This window comes from Crinia signifera, chromosome 3 (assembly GCF_055691185.1).
Source record: "Crinia signifera chromosome 3, ASM5569118v1, whole genome shotgun sequence".
NCBI lineage: Eukaryota > Metazoa > Chordata > Amphibia > Anura > Myobatrachidae > Crinia > Crinia signifera.
This window is the reverse complement of record NC_139219.1, coordinates 235315895-235335760: the sequence shown is the minus strand read 5'-3', so window position 1 is coordinate 235335760 and position 19866 is coordinate 235315895. Positions and strand designations below refer to the sequence as shown.

Genomic DNA, 19866 nt, shown 5'->3' with positions numbered 1-19866 from the left:
GGAGTTTGCTCTACATGCTTCCTGCAGGCTGGGAACTGTCGCCGCCCCTAGGCGGCGGCCATCTGATTTCTCCAATGGGACTGCACTGCCGATCAGCTCTAACCAATTGCAGTGCAGCCCTCCTGATAAATACTGACTGACTAGGTCTAGGAGTCAGTCAGTACAATGATGTCCTTCCCTAGACATCTGACTCCCTCCTGCTGACAGCGCTGCTGCCTGCCAGGTATATCCAAGAGGAATCCTTCTGCTTGCCTGCTGTACTCGAGCATCCACCTGCAGGACCCTGCTGCCGCCTCTACGGGCCGGACAAGGTTAGCCCCCCCAAAGGGGATCACCCTTTTCCTCACCTGACGGTCACTTCACCTGCAACCCTCCTGGTCACAGCCATTCAACCTATAAGGAGGAGCAAGATGGCCGCCGTATATACACAGAAGGTATCCGAACCTATTAGGAGGAGCAAGATGGCCGCCACGCATGCACAAAGTCTTTGCTGGGAGGATAAAGATGGCCGCCAGACCGGGACTGATGACAATGGTGGTTCCGGGAGGAAGATAATGAAAGAGGACTCACGATCGCGTCACTTCCGACGCTGCAGAACAGAAAGCATTTACTTATATTTCAGCCGGGCATAGGAACATAAACTCCGGCGCGTCACTTCCGGAAATAGATCGCGTCACGATCCTGACGCGTCATTTCCGGGGAGAAGCCGGAGCACCGGACCTAGCGCCCGGGAACCAGCATAGTATTGATATTATTATGAGACCATTAGGAGAATATGATAGATATACATAGGAAGTCTTCTCCCACAGGTGTCGGGAATGTTAACAATTGGAGGGGTATTTAAACCCTGCTTATGGAAGTCACTGGCACCTTGAAAAAGATCTCCAATTGAGATCGAAACGCGTTGGCAGTGACTTGAATAAGCATCAGCTGGACCTGTTCTGGTAAACTGACAGCACTCAGAGGGACTTTCTTACGGGGCCCCATGACCGATACCATCTGGACCCCTGAGACGCTAGTCAGCCCTGGAAGGGTGATACGGCCTGCTTTTTTATCTGATGTATTGTGAATAAAGGACACTTTTCGTTTACTTGTGGAAGTTTTCCTTGGCATCTGGTATCCAGGAGAAAGACCCTGTGACACGCTGAATTTATACCACTAAATAGTGAGTACATGGAAAGGGGGAATCCCCGTTATTATTGGAATACTTATACAGAGTAAAATGATCTAATTTGATGATATTTTGATACGCCTGAATACATACTTGAAAGTGTGAGTGTATAGAGAGGGGGAACTCCCCGACCATCCATACTCAATGTTATCCAAATCATCATTTTTAACCGATTTGATTTGTTAAGTGTGCACATTATTTAACCGTATTATACGAGGGCGGAGCTCTTTTTCTGTTTTTTGTCTTTCATATTGCCACTACTGAATTTCTCCGAGAAGTAACCCTGATACGGGCCTACATACAGGGGAGTCTTATCCATTTATAGCGCATACATATGGTGAAGGGTTTACCCACTTTTTAATTTCACAGCCATTCAGGCCTGCTATTATTCATTCCGGATTCCAATCGTCCAATCATCTAACCGTCCAACCATCTAACTGTCCAATCATCCAACCGTCCAATCATCCAACCGTCCAATCATCCAATCTTTCATTCAATTCTTCAATCATCAATCCAATCATCTTTCCAAGTATATTCTTCAGTTCGATTATACAAGTTTACGTTTATTATCCAATCTACACTTCAAGCCATCTTCAGATCTCAACCTCGTGCTCCACCCACTACGCACTTTACAATAACTTTTATATATCATTGACTTTGGTTATCGCATATCTTCAGTATTACCTTTGTACCACTATTCATCTCCTGTATTACAGTATCTTTATTAAAACTGGTTGTCTTTTATCCAATTGCATCACTCCCTTCTGTCGTTTATGCAAAAACCTTACATCAAGGCACCTAGCCTCCGTTATATTCCAGCTGGTGCCACTGCTAGCGTGACAGTTTTTACCGACTCCATGGATCCAGCATCAGGTCAGGAGAAAGGAACTACTTCTGTTCAACAACTTGCGGCCTGCCTGGATCACCAGGAAGCTGCCCAGGAGCAGGTGTTTCATGCCCTCCAGGACCTTTCTAAAAGACTGGACAACATACAAACCACTTGGAATCAAGGGTCAACTCCTACATCGGCGCCATCACCTAGACCCACAGTTTCGACAACAGGAGTCACAGCTCATCTCCAGTTACCTACCCCAACCAAATTCGATGGCAACCCCAAGAACTGTAGCGGTTTTATAAATCAATGCGAAATTCATTTTGAACTCCAGTCTTCGTATTTCCCTACAGACCGGACCAAAGTTGCCTATGTAATATCGCTACTTACCGGCTCAGCCCTCAACTGGGCATCTCCTCTATGGGAAAAAGCAGACCCCTTGCTGTCAGACTATGCTCGATTCATCAGTACTTTCAAAATTATCTTCGATGAGCCAGGTCGAATTATCTCTGCTTCCACTGAGATATTGTGCCTACGTCAAGGTTCCAGGACAGTTGGTCAATACCTTATCCAGTTTAAAATCCTGGCAGCTGAGTTGGCATGGAACGAGGAGGCTTTCCTTGCAGCCTTCCTGAACGGCCTTGCCGACAAAATTAAAGACGAACTAGCGGCTAGAGACCTGCCCTCCAAGTTGGAGGATCTAATCTCCTTGTGCACTAAGTTCGACCTAAGGCTCAGAGAGACATCAAGAGAGAAGCCGAGCATCTTCCAGTCTGCATCTGCCTATACCCAAAACTCCGCCACTGCTGACGGAAGACCTAAGCAGGTTAACCGTTTCAAATTGTCCTTAGCCGAACGAAGACATCGGCATGATGAACACCTATGTCTTTATTGTGCTGATCCACAGCATTCCGTGGATTCTTGTCCCAATAGACCGGGAAACGCCAGAACCTAACCTGTAAGAGAGAGGGCAGGTTAGGGGTTGTTACCACCTCTCCAAATACTAAAGACTGTATTTTTCAAGTATCCCTACAAATCAAACAACAGCTCCGACATTTACCAGCACTCGTGGACTCAGGAGCGGCGGAAAGTTTCATCACAGCTGATGTCGTCAAACGTTGGCAATTACCAACTGTTCCCCTTCAGCGTCCAGTATACCTAACAGCTGTGGATGGGAGCCGTATATTAGGTGAGACTGTCACTTTACAAACCCGCCATTTGATTCTACAGATTGGTCTGTTGCATGTAGAAAAAATACAGTTTCTCTTCATTCCCAAGTCAACATACCCAATTGTTTTGGGCCTCCCCTGGTTACGTGCCCATAACCCTCATATCAACTGGACCTCATCCCAGGTCTTGGCATGGGGTGCTGCCTGCACCAAGTCTTGTCTCAAGACAGTGACACCATCTCGACAAGTTACCCTCCAAATCCCAGAAGGGTTACCTACCTCATATAGAGACTTCGCTGACGTATTCTGCAAAAAGGCGACTGACCAATTACCTCCTCATCGTTCATGGGATTGTCCAATCGACCTACTACCTGGTAAAAATCCTCCACAAGGCCGTACGTACCCCTTGTCCTTGCCAGAGACTCAGGCAATGTCAGAGTACATAAAAGAAAATCTTGCCAAAGGGTTCATTCGTCCTTCATCCTCTCCTGCTGGGGCTGGGTTTTTCTTCGTTAAGAAAAAGGATGGAGGGTTACAGCCTTGTATCGATTATCGTGGCCTGAATGAAATCACCATCAAAAATCGTTACCCACTGCCACTTATCACAGAGTTGTTTGATCGTATTAAGGGAGCCAGTATATTTACCAAGCTAGATCTACGCGGAGCTTATAATCTTATTCGCATCCGAGATGGAGATGAATGAAAAACTGCCTTTAATACTAGAGATGGACATTATGAGTATCTCGTCATGCCTTTTGCGTTGAGTAATGCTCCTGCAGTTTTTCAATCCTATATGAATGAGTTATTCAGAGATCTTCTGTACAAACATGTTGTGGTTTATCTCGACGATATTCTTATATTTTCCAGCAGTCGTCAACAGCATCAAGAACTTGTCAGAAAGGTACTGTCACGCCTTAGAAAAAATCTTCTCTTCTGCAAATTGGAGAAATGTATTTTCGAGGTGCCTTCCATACCCTTCCTGGGATATATCATGTCAGGTTCTGGTCTAGAAATGGACCCAGCCAAAGTAGAAGCAATCCAGTCATGGCCTCAACCTCATACTCTCCGAGGGGTCCAAAGGTTCCTCGGATTTGCGAGCTACTACAGAAAATTTATTAAGGGATTTTGTACAATTGTTGCCCCCATCACTGCGCTCCCTCGTAAAGGTGCCAAACCCTCCAACTGGAATCCTGAAGCTTCCAAAGCCTTTATCACTCTCAAAAGAAAATTCATCACAGCACCAGTGCTGGCCCAACCAGATGTCACGTTACCTTTTACATTGGAGGTTGACGCCTCTTCCATCGGTGTAGGAGCTGTGCTCTCTCAGGCAAAAAGTGACGGACAGTTACATCCTTGTGGGTTTTTCTCTAAAAGATTCTCATCGGCTGAGCAAAATTATGCCATAGGGGATCAGGAATTATTGGCCATCAAAATGGCACTAGAAGAGTGGCGTTATTTATTGGAGGGGGCAGTCCATGTCATTAATGTTGTCACTGATCATAAAAATTTGCTTTATTTGAAAAAATGCACAATGTCTTAATCGCCGGCAGACCAGATGGGCATTATTCTTTGCCAGATTTAATTATAAGTTGTCTTTTTCTCCAGGAGTAAAGAACCACAAAGCAGATGCGCTTTCTAGGTCATGGGAAACAGAGGAGGAGTCCAGATCCTTTGAAGGGAGTCCAATTCTGGATCCAAGTGCCTTTGCTGCTACCACAGTGCAAGTATCGGTGCCTCCAGGTAAAACGTTTGTCAGACCTAATTCAAGGAGTCAAGTCTTGCGGTGGGCCCATGATTCAAAATTCTCCGGGCACCCAGGGGTTCAAAAGACTTATGAATTATTGTCCTGAAAATATTGGTGGCCTGCTCTAAAAAAGGATGTGCAAGAGTATATTGCATCCTGTCCTCATTGTGCCCAACATAAGTCATCTAATCTAGCGCCAATAGGTCCATTGAGACCACTCTCGATCCCACGGGGACCGTGGACTCATTTGTCGATGGACTTTATTACAGATCTGCCATCATCAGATGGTTATAGTACCATATGGGTGGTTATCGATCGTTTCTCAAAAATGGCGCATTTCATACCTCTGAAGGGGTTACCTTCAGCTCCCAAACTTGCTGATTTGTTTATTAAAGAGATCTTCAGAGTCCATGGACTAGAAGAGATTGTGTCCGATCGAGGGGTTCAGTTTGTGGCTAAATTCTGGAGAGCATTGTGTAAAGTCCTCAAGATTCGACTTAACTTTAGTACAGCCTATCATCCACAATCTAATGGCCAAACAGAAAGAGTCAATCAGGATGTAGAAACATTCCTGCGTTTACATGTGTCCTCTTCTCAAGATAATTGGGTTGAGGTGTTGCCTTGGGCGGAGTTTGGCCACAATAATCATTATCACTCGTCTGCATCTTCAACTCCCTTCTTTATTAACTATGGCTTCCATCCCAAGGTTCCTGATTTCCAGTGGCTCCCTGCAACATCTGTGCCAGCGGTAACTTTGACCCTCCAACAACTGTGTCATCATTGGAGAAATGTCAGGAAATCCTTGGTTAGCGCCTCTCAAAGGTATAAAAAATTTGCAGAGAGAAGAAGAGGAGCAGTACCAGATTTAAAAGTAGGTGATCAAGTATGGCTGTCCACACAGAATCTTCGCCTTCGGGTTCCTGCAATGAAGTTTGCACCGCGGTTCATCTGTCCTTTCCCAGTTCTGCAGATCATCAACCCGATTGCCTACAAATTAAAATTACCACATTATTTAAGGGTTCCCAACTCTTTTCATGTCTCTTTACTCAAACCATTGATTCTAAACAAATACCATGGAAGTCTCCCCAAATCTACTAAAGTCTTTACTCACAGGGGCGTGAAATATGAAGTGGCTCGCATCCTAGACTCTCGTATAAGGTACAAGAGACTCCAGTACCTGATCGATTGGAAAGGCTATGGCCCGGAGGAGAGATCATGGACCAATGCCACAGAGGTACACGCACCCAATCTTGTAAAAAATTTCCACAGGAAATATCCAGCTAAGCCTAAGGAGTGTCCTGGGGCCACTCGTAAAGGAGGGGGTGCTGTCACGACCACCATGGCTGCTACCCATGCCTCCCATACTATGGTTACCTCTGAGGCTCCATGATGCTCTGTGCCTGTTTGAGCCTTGCTGGACACACAGCCTGGAGTTTGCTGCACATTCTTCCTGCAGGCTGGGAACTGTCGCCACCCCTAGGCGGCGGCCATCTGGTTTCTCCAATGGGACTGCACTGCCAATCAGCTCTAACCAATTGCAGTGCAGCCCTCCTGATAAATAATGACTGACTAGGTCTAGGAGTCAGTCAGTACAATGATGTCCTTCCCTAGACATCTGACTCCCTCCTGCTGACAGCGCCGCTGCCTGCCAGGTATCTCCAAGAGGAATCCTTCTGCTTGCCTGCTGTACTCGAGCATCCACCTGCAGGTCCCTGCTGCCGCCTCTACGGTCTGGACAAGGTTAGCCCCCCAAAGGGGATCACCCTTTTCCTCACCTGACGGTCACTTCACCTGCAACCCTCCTGGTCACAGCCATTCAGGCCTGCTATTATTCCTTCCGGATTCCAATCATCCAATCGTCCAATCATCCAATCGTCCAACCATCCAACCGTCTAATCATCCAACCATCCAATCATCCAACCGTCCAATCATCCAATCTTTCATTCAATTCTTCAATCATCAATCCAATCATCTTTCCAAGTATATTCTTCAGTTCGATTATTCAAGTTTACGTTTATTATCCAATCTACACTTCAAGCCATCTTCAGATCTCAACCTCGTGCTCCACCCACTACGAACTTTCCAATAACTTTTATATACCACTGACTTTGGTTATCGCATATCTTCAGTATTACCTTTGTGCCACTATTCATCTCCTGTATTACAGTATCTTTATTAAAACTGGTTGTCTTTTATCCAATTGCATCACTCCCTTCTGTCGTTTATGCAAAAACCTTACATCAAGGCACCTAGCCTCCGTTACACTCCAGCTGGTGCCACTGCTAGCGTGACAATCCTGATATAGAAGTGAGAGTCTGGTTCCCGGACCCATGGCCATTTTCATTATGTCTATAGTCCACATTGTTCTTGGCAATATTGGAGCTATAAAGATTATGGGAATCCTTTCCTCTTTATTCAATGAAACATTGGAATTGGTGGAGATATGTATGCCTGATGAAATTTCCCTGGTACTACCATTGCATCAATTAGAAATGCTAATGGTTCCCTGTGACTGAAGAAAACCTGTCCATCTTGTTGTTGAATCAAAAGGCCATCAAATGTATCCTGTTTGTCCCAACTTCACTGACAGGCTCTGGAAAGCTACTGCAAGTATGGACCATTCTCCTGGAAGAATTGTCTTGTGTTTTCATAAAATTGCTCCAACACATTTATGGTAAACCTTGCTATCTTTTTTAGACCACAGCCCTATAAAATAATGGTTTACAATGATTAGTCCCTCATCCCTGGGCACTGGCATTTGTAGTGATTACTATCCAGTTCAGGGGGGAGAAAACTCCTGTCCTTGTTCAGATGTTTCACATTGATCCACCACCTGAGACCGAGGTCATATCTCTGGAGACAGGGTAATTCATGGTTTGAAAGTTGATGGCTGAATCCTGACTAAACCTTTATGATGTTTAAATGGAAAATTCTGTAATGGAATCTATTGGATAGTCTCCAGAGAAAACTATTTTCCAGAATGCTGGTTAAACACTAGACAATATTTTTAATGATTTCGATAGACAACATCTAAATATCATCTGCTCTGTCACTGACGATGCACGCTCCCACATGTCATCAGTGACATCCTCCATCATCTGTACATGCTTTGTAAGCAGGGGCATTGGTGTGTATGCACACTCCCCGCTGGGACCCTGTTGCTAATGATGGGTACACATTGCCTGGTGTGTACCCAGAATCAGAGAACTGATGGACTTCTGAGTCCTAAAATCATATTGACTAGCTTCTGAATATCTATGATTTTTTCTTTCTGTCAGAAAAACCCTGGCTAATTCTGTGTTGAATTTTAGACCGCAAAATTTGTGTACTGGAAATAAACCTGGATTTCTTCCAATTCATGATCCAACCATGGTCCTGAAAGACTTCTAATGCCCTATGTAGTGCTTCTTCTGATTCTGCTTTGAACAGTAAATCTTCTAAATAAGGGATTATTTTTATCCCTTTCTTCCTTCGAATACTTGACATAACTGCCATGACCTTTGTAAATACACTGTTGCCAGACCAAAAGACAATATCCTGAACTAAAAATGCTTTTCCCCGATTGCAACTCGTAACAGCTGCCGATGCCCTACTTCATACTAGCATGGAAAGCAGTTGATGCTGTGACTGCCAAATTCTGCTAATGCAGAAACAGATGTCTAAAATAAAATGAGGATTACTGCCTACATCGCCAATCAGAGTGATGCATCCAATTAAACAGGATCGGAACACCATCACGACCATCGATATCTGCTCTACCCCCCCAATTGTCTATTTAATGTCACACATGCTGTGGCTGTAGTACAGTGCATGTAACATCACAGATCAGGACCTGCACATGCACAGTGTGATCACAATACATTGTGGTATTGTGAAAACATTGCAGTTCCCTGGAACTATAGATCAGTCCCTAAATACTGTGTTTAGGATTATTATTGTGTTCAATAAAGGAATTGGTATAAAGTAGATTAAGCATAATGTTGTTTGATACCAGTAAGTAATGTACTGTATTTCTCCAGATTGTGTAATATTTCTGAAGCATCCCAATTCACTTGGCCACGAATAGGGTACTAAGCAGTTAGTATAATAATTGGATTAAAGTAGTAAATTAAGGGATCTATTTACTAAGCCTTGAAGAAAGATAAAGTGAAGAGAGATAAAGGACCCGATTCAGGCATGCTCGCTAGGCTGCGCATATTTGCGGCTTAGCGACCAGGTAAATGCCGCCCCACGAATGCGCGTCCATATCCTCTCACATGCACCCGCACAGAGGAAAATTCATTTGATGGTTACTCATCAACAAAAGATTCTTCCTCTCTTCGCAGATAAAAGTAAGCCTGCACTTTTATGCTGGCCGTTCTTCTGCGAATTCGGGACGTCATCCACCCACCCCGGTTTTTGTGGACACACCCATGAAACGCAGCACGGACTTCAGTGACCACCCCATGCCTGTCACTCAATTTGCGAATGATTCCTGGCAAGTGAAAAACTTACCGAAGGCGTTCGCTCCAGGGGTTTACACATTTGCATGGGCCCACCCACATCATCAGACATGGTGCCAAATTTTGACCTGTATGAACAGGACTGAATCGGACCCAAAGTAACAACCAGCAACTAACTGTACTTTTTCAAGCAGCATGTAACATGACAGTTAAACCGGGTACACAATGAAGCGGTACTTTATTTGACCGACTACACCCCTGATGAAACGCATAAGGTTTTTATGTTGTCATGTGTAACCTTGTGATCCAAATGAATTGGATGTTATGTGCTTTTAATAATTGTTTTAAAAAGAAAAACTTTTTATTTGATGAATGTATTGTAAAAAAAAAATCCTCTATCTTTAAAGTGACTGTTTTCTGTTCTATAAGGATGAGGGAATGTTCTATTGGTTGTGTTCCATTAGAATGCTCTATTACTGCCTATTCCACTATCCTTATCCTTGTCATGAACCTGAGTCAGTTTAAATTTGTTTTCCCAGTTTCCCAGTGTTCCAGGTTTGGAACTGCGCAGAAACAAATTAAAATTTTATATATATATAGATATATATATATATATATATAGATATATAGATATATCTATATATCTATATATATATATATATATCAGTGTGTATATATATATATATATATCAGTGTATATATCAGTGTAACAGCCGGGGTGCTCACTCTGGGGTTTATTCTAGTTCATTCTTTCTGACAAAGTCCTTCTTAGATGGACAAAACCATGTGCACTGCAGGGGGGCAGATGTAACATGTGCAGATAGAATTAGATTTGGGTGAGTTATTTTGTTTCTGTGCAGGGAAAATACTGACTGCTTTATTTTACACTGCAATATAGATCTCACTTTGAAGAAAAACCCCACCCAAATCTAATTCTCCCTGCACAAGTTACATCTGCCCCACCCGCAGTGCACATGGTTTTGTCCATCTAAGAAGGATTTTGTCAGAAAGAATGAACTAGAATAACCCCCTCGATGAGATAAATGTACAGGCAGAATAGAGGTGCATTACGGTATGTTATATAGTATGTAATGGGCATGTCTGTGTACATGATTGTTTGCAGAAGGTTCTAATAGCATTTACATAGGGCATTCCCAGAATGAACCATAGAGAGATTACATAGAACGTGCTGGAAACAATGTATACATAAAAAAAATTAGATATTTATTATCCTAAATGTCACTGCCCTGTGATACAATAAATACAAAACACAGAATTTGGAAATATAAAAAAATAATAAAAAAAAATGCCACAACAGGAGATATTCCTATGTGGTTAGTCCTATGAAGTTTATAGGATTAACTTTTGATTGTAGAAATTGTTACTCCAACCAAATTAGTTGTTAGTTGTTGCCCCGACAGGATTAGTTGTTAAGAGTGTATAGGAAACTATTAATGTCCCAAAATCTGTACAGTCCTACTGGGAGGTGGGTAATAGGTGATTAGGTCCACTTTGTGGGTGATAGATGTATACACTCTCTATTCCCTTGTCTAGCCAGGCAGAATTAGATATGAAATTAGAAGGGCAAAAACCACCCAATACCTTCTGGTTGTGTATCACCCAGGCTTTCTTGCTTGTAGCTGTATTAGCAACAATCCAGGTGGTTGCAGGCTTTGGAAGCCCAGGCTTCTGGTTTGTAGCTGTATACAGTACTTGCAGGTATAGAGGGGGTCCCCGTGTATTCCAAAGAGGGATGGTTGCTCAGCAAAAAAGTGTTCAAAATTACGCATTTCCCAGCCTCCTTCAGGTATCAGCGGCTTCCTCAGATAATAGGCCTGGTCACAACCAGGGTTGAACACGACTCTGACCTTGGTTTCTGTGCAGTGTGAACCGGTAACCCGGGACCCATTCATACTTTGGAGGATGCCGTCCCACCACGTCTAATGTTATTGACCTGGATTATTCTCTCTGTGCTAGCGTTCACACGCAAATACTGGATCGCCCCTGAAATGGACCAGTCTCCAAATCCTGGGTGCGACCCTTCATTTTCTGTGTGAATGGGGAGTGTGTCAGATATACTATATAAAGTCACAGCTTTCTATTTCTGTTGATACTTCCATTTGTACTGCAACAGAAAAAGATTTTTATGGGGAACAAAACAGGTTTTGTTTTATTTATTTAAATTTCTGCTAAATTAATTGAAATTCATTTGAAATTTTGTTTAGTTTACAGTACAATATAATCTTTTTTTTTATTTTTTAAGTCAAACCATTAAATCTAAACATAATGGTCCATCAAGCAATGATACCTGAAATGAAGTAGAAATCTTCAATCATGTCACTACATGCAATAAAGCAATAAAATATGACATTAAATAGTCTGTCTGACAAGGCTTTGACAAATACAATGTAGCCAGCGATCATGTAAAATCAATGAATAGTGTTCCTAAAAATGAAAAAAGGCATTGGCAAGCCAAGAACAAAATAAACAAGTCAGTTATGTTACCAAGTTACAATACTCAGTGCTTTACCATGTATGCATCATTTACAGAATGAAGCACAAACACAAAACTATTATTTCAGCTAGAGATCACATATCTGCAAATAATAATAATAATAATAATAATAAAATATACTTAAGATAAACTGTTAATAATCCAAGATTTAACAAAACATCTCTAGAATTCAATAGAGTTGTATTATTGTAGATTACAAAAACACACCATATATACAATATATATATATATATATATATATATATATATATATATATATATATATATTTCATCATTAAACACCCCAACCCCCCAAAAAAGTTATAATAAAATTATAATAAGATAGTACAGCAATTTAATTGGAAACAGTTGACACATCAGTGTCAATACAACTGTAGGCACCACCACTTGTCAATTTAATATAAATTTTCTCTTGGCGGGCAAAGAGTCGGCCTATGACAAATTAGGAATGTTTATGAGGACGATATCCTTGTTGTACTTAATGCAGGTGGTGGCTGGGGAGCTTCTAAGATGCCACCACCACACTTTTATTTGAGGGGTTGGAAAGTGTTTTTTGGTGGCAGTGTGGGCTTAGGGAGGGGGCATTAGGTTCAAGTTTTTCCTAGGGTGCAGACAAGTCTTACACCAGCCCTGGTTGATACACCTATATAATATACTTGCATTTTTATTTTTGTATGCGTACTGCAAATGTAGAATAAATCATATTGGTTCCATTGCTTGATTCCCTTCTCTCACTATGGGCCAGATGTACTAAGCTTGAAAAGTGATAAAAGGGAGAGTGATAAACTACTAGTCAGTCAGCTCCTTATGCTGGACATATCCTAGGGCAGGGATGGCCAAACCTGTCCTCAAGATCTACCAACAGTTCATGTTTTTCAGGCAACCTGTGGATCTATAGTAGGAATGAATGCATCATGTGAATCTAATTATACAGCCATATGAGAGCAGCACTGTAGCCTTCCTACATGATACACAGCAACATTGAAGCAACATTCCTTTACTTTGTATCGAATGTCCTACTGAAAATGATCTCTTCAGCCAGAAGATCATATACGATTAAAAGGTACAGCTAACACCAATAATTAAAGAACACAATACACAATAACTTTGCAACACACACAGCCCCTTCCATAGTATTTACAACTTATTTTATTGAGTCAAAAATGTTCATGTTGTGATAAATTTAATGTACATTATTAAAAGGTAAATTGTAACCACTAATTAACAATTCTCTTTCCTACATACTTTGTGCGCCAACAAAGAGACAATCTTTTTCTCTTTCCCATGAATGTTTGAAAATGTGACAGTTAGTAATGACTACATTGCAATAGCTAGGAAATTTGGAAAATGTGGACCGTTGGTAGATCTTGAGACCGGTTTGGCCACCTCTGCCCTTACTGTACTTCTCCTTTTGCCATCCCTCCTTGAGCCAACCAGGACCTTCTGCAATGTGTATCGCATGTGATCCCAGCCAAGCCTGCCCATTTCGGAACCAATCCAACAGATTAAATCTGCAGTTGGTATGAATCGCAGGCTCCGGTGCAATGCACACAGGAACGTGCATCGTATCGGACCTGCTGTCGATCACATGCCATTTGGATGCTTTTTCATGAGATTGCTGTGATCAATCGCATGAAAAAAAGCCTGAAATGTCATGTGGCATGCTATGTTTGAAAAATGACAGTTATGAGCTGGTTGGTTGATTTTTCACATTCAATTTAATCACTTTTCAAAATTTAATATATTTTGCCCTCTAAGTGGCCTAGGCAGAGCTCCATATCCAAGTAGCACAATGCAGGTGAGGTTCTTCCATAAGGAAATAAGAGTACTTGTAAGAGTCATAATATGACAGCGAAAGCCTTGAGAACTTGCCAAAGGTATACAGTTTACTAGTAACCTCTCATGCTGTAATGTAAAAATATCTAAATTAAAAAAAAGTACAGTTAAGTAATTTACTTTAAAAAAAGATCCCCAAATTTCCAGCTACAGTACCAACAGTTATATATTTTGTAAAGTATCTGGATGATAGAAAGACAATGCCTACGATGACCGTCTGTAGGTCAATATGCATTCGGTCTACTGGTACAAAAGGTCAACAGTACATAAGGTCAACAGGTACAAAAGTTCACCAGTTTCAACAGATCAGCATGACACAAATGGTCAACAATTGTTTTGGGGGTTTGTTTTAACAGGTTTTCCTACATTTGCTTGATTTACTATCCACGTGCAATATGACTGGAAATAGTAACCTCATCTGAGGCATGGTGGGTGAAGCGAGTATTCAAAGGTATATGTTTTTACAGATGGAGGTAACATATTACAAAACATACAAAATTAAATCCAAAAAAAGAAACCACCTGTTGACCATTGTCATGTCGATCTGTTGACCCTGTGGATTTTAAATTTTGTCAACATTTTGTACCTGTCGACCTAATATAGGTCAACTATTTGGTGTCAACCTATTTACTGTTAGCCTTAGCACTGTAGATCTCCTGTAGACAAACTTTTATAATACTTTCATTAATACATATTTTACGTTAGTATCTAGGTATACAATAATATTATATTTTATCCGGGAAAGCTGTATAATAATAGTTTTATTTCTTGCCTTAGAAATTGTGGAAAATTGGAGAATGACAAACTACCAACCAACCAGCTCCTAATGGTCATTTTTTAAACAGCCTGTAACATGGCAGTTAAGGTGTGTATACACAGTGTGAATATTGCTTACAATTTTCGCTATATAGTCAAATTCGTATAAAAGTTAGTCAAAATCACACAGTGTTCCCTCTGCCTGCAATACTGATGCGTAGCCCCAAGACATTGGTATGGCATGGATAAATTGACTGTGCGGGCAAGGCAATAAGTGTATGGAGTAATTAGAATATTGTGTGTAGATATCTCCAAAAATATCAATTTTTACCCCGTCACCAAAGTAACTCTGTCACAGTTGGTAGACAGTAGTGTTGACTCAGTGATCAAAAGCTAATTCTCACTGGGCAACAGTAGCCCATACTATAGGTCAGTGGTAGCCAACTCCAGTCCTCAGGAGCTACCAACAGTTCACATTTTCTAGATCACCTAGCTGGGGCACAGGTGCACTCATTACTGACTGACACATTATAAATGATCTACAGGTGGAGCTAATTACTTCACTTGTGATTCTGTGAGGAGACCTGGAAAATGTTAACTGTTGGTAGCTCTCGAGGACTGGAGTTGGTTACCCCTGCTATAGGTGAAGGGGCAGCAGTCTGTGGATCATGTAGCCTCTTCCCAGTTGCTGTGGTCCTATATATACCCTCACAGAGTGTTTTGCAGAGTGGGATGAATTTCCCTGTCACCTACAGTATGTCTTCATGTTGGGTCAATGGCCCGATGGGCCAGTCCAGTTGAGCAGCAGATACGCCTCCCAGTGCTGTGCTCAGGTGGTGTTTCTGTAGGACATGCTGTGTGGTGGCGTCACATTGTGCAGCCATTTATTGTTTTAAAACAATGGAGCAAGGAATTAATATGTAGGAAGAATTACAGTTGGATGTTGGATCATTCAGAATTATGCAATGCTTCTCTATCCAACAGGCAGTAGGATAATGCCAGGGTATACTTTTTATACACGATGCCACGGCCATGCCGATATACAGTGACTAGTCATCTCTGGCTGGAGTTCCTGGCAGAGTGAGGACCCCCCAATAAATGGGTAGCCCTCTCCCAGGCCACCCAAGGCCTGGGCTGGAGCCCACGGCTATCCCTTGCAGCCCTGGGCGATGGGTGCCAGGTTTATAGCTTTTTTGTGTAAAAAATGTTAACAAATTATATTGGATGATGCTGTAAAACAATAAGTCCCAGCAAGCCTCCTCTGCCTGTGGCTAGTTGGAGAACCATAAGTATGTGCATGTCGGACATTAACATTCCCGCTGGGACTTGAAGTTCCACAGTAGGACCAATACTAAAATAAATACTCAGACATCTTAGAAAGTAAATCTTTAATAACACACATGCATACACCCAACATACATACATACATACATATATATATATATATATATATATATATATATACTCCCCTATATTGCCAATTGGATTGGTCCCCCTGTCCAGTAGTAATCCATTTGGTACCTGTGAGAAAAAATCCAATATTCACCTACTTCCAGTATAAAACATGTCCTCTTCATTCCCTGTAAAATCCAAACGGTTAAAAAACAAACTGATTACTCATCCAAGTGGACTGAGGGGAATCTCACTTACATCAGGCAATGGGACTCCCCTCAGCCTATCAGGTTCCAGCTCCAGAGGCTCTTTGCAAATAGTAAGCTGTTTGCCACACATAGCACTCCATTTTATGTAACTAACATGACCTCCTATGATGGAACTGGCGAATCAGCCTAACTGCAAAGTTAATTAAAGGGATCCCTTCAATTAATTTTTGGTTGGACTGCTTTACTAGTTTTCATAAAATGAGCTCCTATGCTGGGAATGGCAATAGGAGCCCATGTTATTTTCATAACATTCTATGGGCGACTAACAGCCAATCAGGCTCCCCTGGAGCTCGGACCTAATAGGCTGATATTGTACTTAAATACTGCTTGCTATTTTATCTATATGATCATTAATACTAATAAAGGCACATTGTGTTTAAATTCATTTTTTTTTTTTTTTTTACAGCTGGCCTTTATATGTTATTATACTTTGTTATTTAAATTATATTAAATCCAAATACAATAATTGTTTTGGTCCAATTCCAACAGTGCTATCTTGATTGAATAAATTGGTTGGTTGATTGTTCTCTCTAGAAGTTGAATATCAAGACAGCAGAAAATTGGAATTGTTTAACAGTCTGCGCTCAGTCACCCCCTTTTCTTGTAACTAATTTTCCCCTCATATTTCTGGAACCGGGTATGTATTAAAGAGCCTGGAGCTTGTTATTTTTTACGGTTTCTTTTTTTTTTACACATAGAAGCATGCATTAAAACTCCTCAATCCATGCATGCTTCATCAAATATAGGGAATTCTGGAGTGGAGAAGGACTTAGGGGTCATTGTAGATAGTAAATTGGGTAATAGTGCACACTGCTCAAGTGCAACAGTAGAAGCAAACAAGACACTGGCATGCATTAAAAGGGGAATGGATTCTAGGGATGCCAATGTGATAGTGCCTCGTTAAGTCATTGGTGAGACCACACTGTGAATACTGTATCCAGTTATGGGCACCGCACCTTTAAAAAAGGCAGAAATGTACTGTAACAGATACAGAGAAGAACAAATAAACTAATAAAAGGTTTCAAATCACTAGCATACAATGATAGGCTAACCAGGCTGAGTAAGATTTCATTGGAGAAACGGAGGTTGAGAGGTGATATGATTAGCATGTTCAGATACAGGATTGGGAATCATATGGAACTGAGAGATGAATTGTTCACAAACAGGCCTATACTTAGGACATGCGGGCATGTACTTAGGCACAAGGAAAATTCAGTACTGTATTAAGAACAGGATTCTTCACCATTAGAGCAGTGAAATTCTGGAACTCATTGCCTGATGAGGTGGTTGCAGCAACTACCGTTAATTTAAATCAAAACTGCATATATTTATGGCCGCAAAGGGAATCGTATAGATGTGACTTACTCGTTAGTAGCCACAAGTCATATAGGTTGAACCTGATGGACTGATATATTGTTTCAACATTACTATGTTACTAAAGACAAATGGGAAAGTGTTGTATTTTGAGCTAAATTTGTGGCCGAATCCGCTCCTATGAATGATGAATTTGCCAATCCCATGGAACTCTATGGCCATATGCGACCAAATTCTTTCAGTGGTCTAATCATTCCTACTGCCAAATTCGGCTGAGCTTGCTGCTCATAAAAGTGGCAACTTGGCTGAATTTGGCACTTTGTAAATTTACCGACCATCAGGTCCCTGCTGCAAATATGATCGAATGGGTAGGAATGGGTTAATTCCTACCAATTTGATCTTAGTAAATTTTCTTATACTGTATGTGAGCAGGTATTCCCTTGATCTTGTCTTCACTCGCTGCTTCAAATAGTTGATGGTTGAATGTTCATTGTTTGATTTTTAGGAGGTATTTATTTCCGATCTTTTTTTACAGACAGAATCGTAACTTTCCAGGATTTATTCAAGCACAAACAGAACATATAACAGCAACTACAACAAAATATCGAGGCTGCAAGTTCAGGTAGGACTACATTTATCTTGCCTTGTTTATTGTATGTACTTTTTTGTTGCATGGCTGTTCTATTGTTTTATTTTTAGGACCTGCTTCTATATTGGGTTATCACAATTTCCAACCAGCAACACAACTGGCTGCCAATGAATTGCTCCCAACTAGTGATCCATAGTTGGTTTAAAGTGTCACATAAAGCATTTCTAATATTCACAGCGAGTATCTGACTTTCTTTGACACACATTGCCCTGCTGCACCACCCTTTAGCCGTAATTATGGTGCCTTTCCTGTTATTGTTTTGGATCTGCCTTTGGTTTGTATGCGCATGTTATCTTGCTTCTCTGATTTTACATTGGCATCTAAGGCTCCTCTGCAAGGCTATCATGTGAAACCATTAGCTGCACTGGGTGTTATTATTATCATTATTATCGTTTATTTCTATGACACCGCAAGGGTTCCGCAGCGCCTAACAATACATAAATAAGCATAAAACAAATAATGAATTACAGCACAAGACAATTTAGGACAAGTACATGGTAAATATGGATAGCTGCATCAGGGGACAGGACACTGAAGCAATCATCAGAGTGGCAGGTGTTTATATATCCTAAGAAAGGCACATGAGGAGAGAGGGCCCTGCTCGTGAGAGCTTACATTCTAATGGGAATGGTAAGACAGACAGGAGTGACACAGAAGGGGAAGAAGTGAGCATAAACATAAGGTTAGGATGAGAGATGGTTGGGTTTTATGCCGACAGGTGCGAAGATAATCATTTCAGTCTTAGACATTTTAAAATTAAGAAAACGCTGGATCATCCAAGAATAGATATAAGAGAGACAGTTGGAAATATGAGTGAGTATAGAGGGAGAGAGATCAGGAAAGGAGAGGTACAGTTGAGTATTATCAGCATAAAAGTGATATTTGAAGTCAAGCTCACACAGAGAGGGCGTATAGAGAGAGAGAGAGAGAGGGAGGAGCAGAAGAGGACCAAGAACAGAACCTTGGGAGACACCTACTGACAGTGGAAGTGCAGGACAAGTGGAGGCATTAGAGGTACAGCTGGGCATTTTCAAGACTGACAGTGCAAGTACAAGCATTAACAGTTATAGTGAATGTTCTTGCTAATGTCAAAAGGTGATGTTATTATGGAAGAATTTCCAGATTAAGCAGGCAGGAGTATTATGTTGTGAGGATAAAGTGAACTCACTCAAAGTAGTCCTTTTTTTTTTCAGAGTTGTGGTTGTTATAGTATTTGTCCTTCTGTTTCACTTTGGTAGAACAACAGTATAATGCTGCAGTTGTGTTTAAATGAAGCCGCCCTTTAAAATGATACCCTTCAAATATTGTGCACACAGCTACACCATGCACACAGCCTAATGTATATATTTATTTTATTGCTGTAGGTCAGGGGTGGCCAAACTAATCATCAAGATCTTTCAACAGTCCACATTTTCCAGACCACCTAGCTGGTGCACAGGTGTAGTCACTAATAACTGTCATATATTTAAAGATGTGCTGCATTTATTCCTAAGCAACACATTCCAAAGATCCACAGGTGGCCTTGAAAACACGGACTGTTGGTATGAGGTTGTAGCTGTAGATCATGAGGCTGTGCATTTAGTAATGTTACTAAGATAAAGGAGATGCACTTTGTATATACCTCCCAACTGTCCCGATTTTCACTGGACCGTTCCTGTTTTTTTGGGATGGTCCCACTTCCCACCTGGAGCCAGCAGTGTCATAAGGTGGGGGCAGGGCAGATGAAAGTCCGCCCTGCTACCCTCTGCTAAGCAGATCGGTGGTAAATAGACACTAT

The 19866-nt window shown here is 41.4% G+C and overlaps 1 protein-coding gene across 14 annotated transcripts in view; it reads left to right on the top strand.

The window, feature by feature from the left end:
* The window catches only part of LOC146064321 (uncharacterized), a 626027-nt gene that overhangs the window by 234036 nt on the left and 372125 nt on the right, over positions 1-19866 (top strand). For 12 of the 14 annotated variants that reach the window (XM_083177685.1, XM_083177678.1, XM_083177677.1 and 9 more), the window contains one exon: positions 17976-18062. The gene's annotated coding sequence lies outside the window, so the exon portion shown is untranslated. Of the gene's footprint in view, positions 1-14486; positions 14575-17975; positions 18063-19866 lie in introns of all 14 variants that reach the window. The other 2 variants (XM_083177665.1, XM_083177674.1) reach the window with 1 other exon arrangement.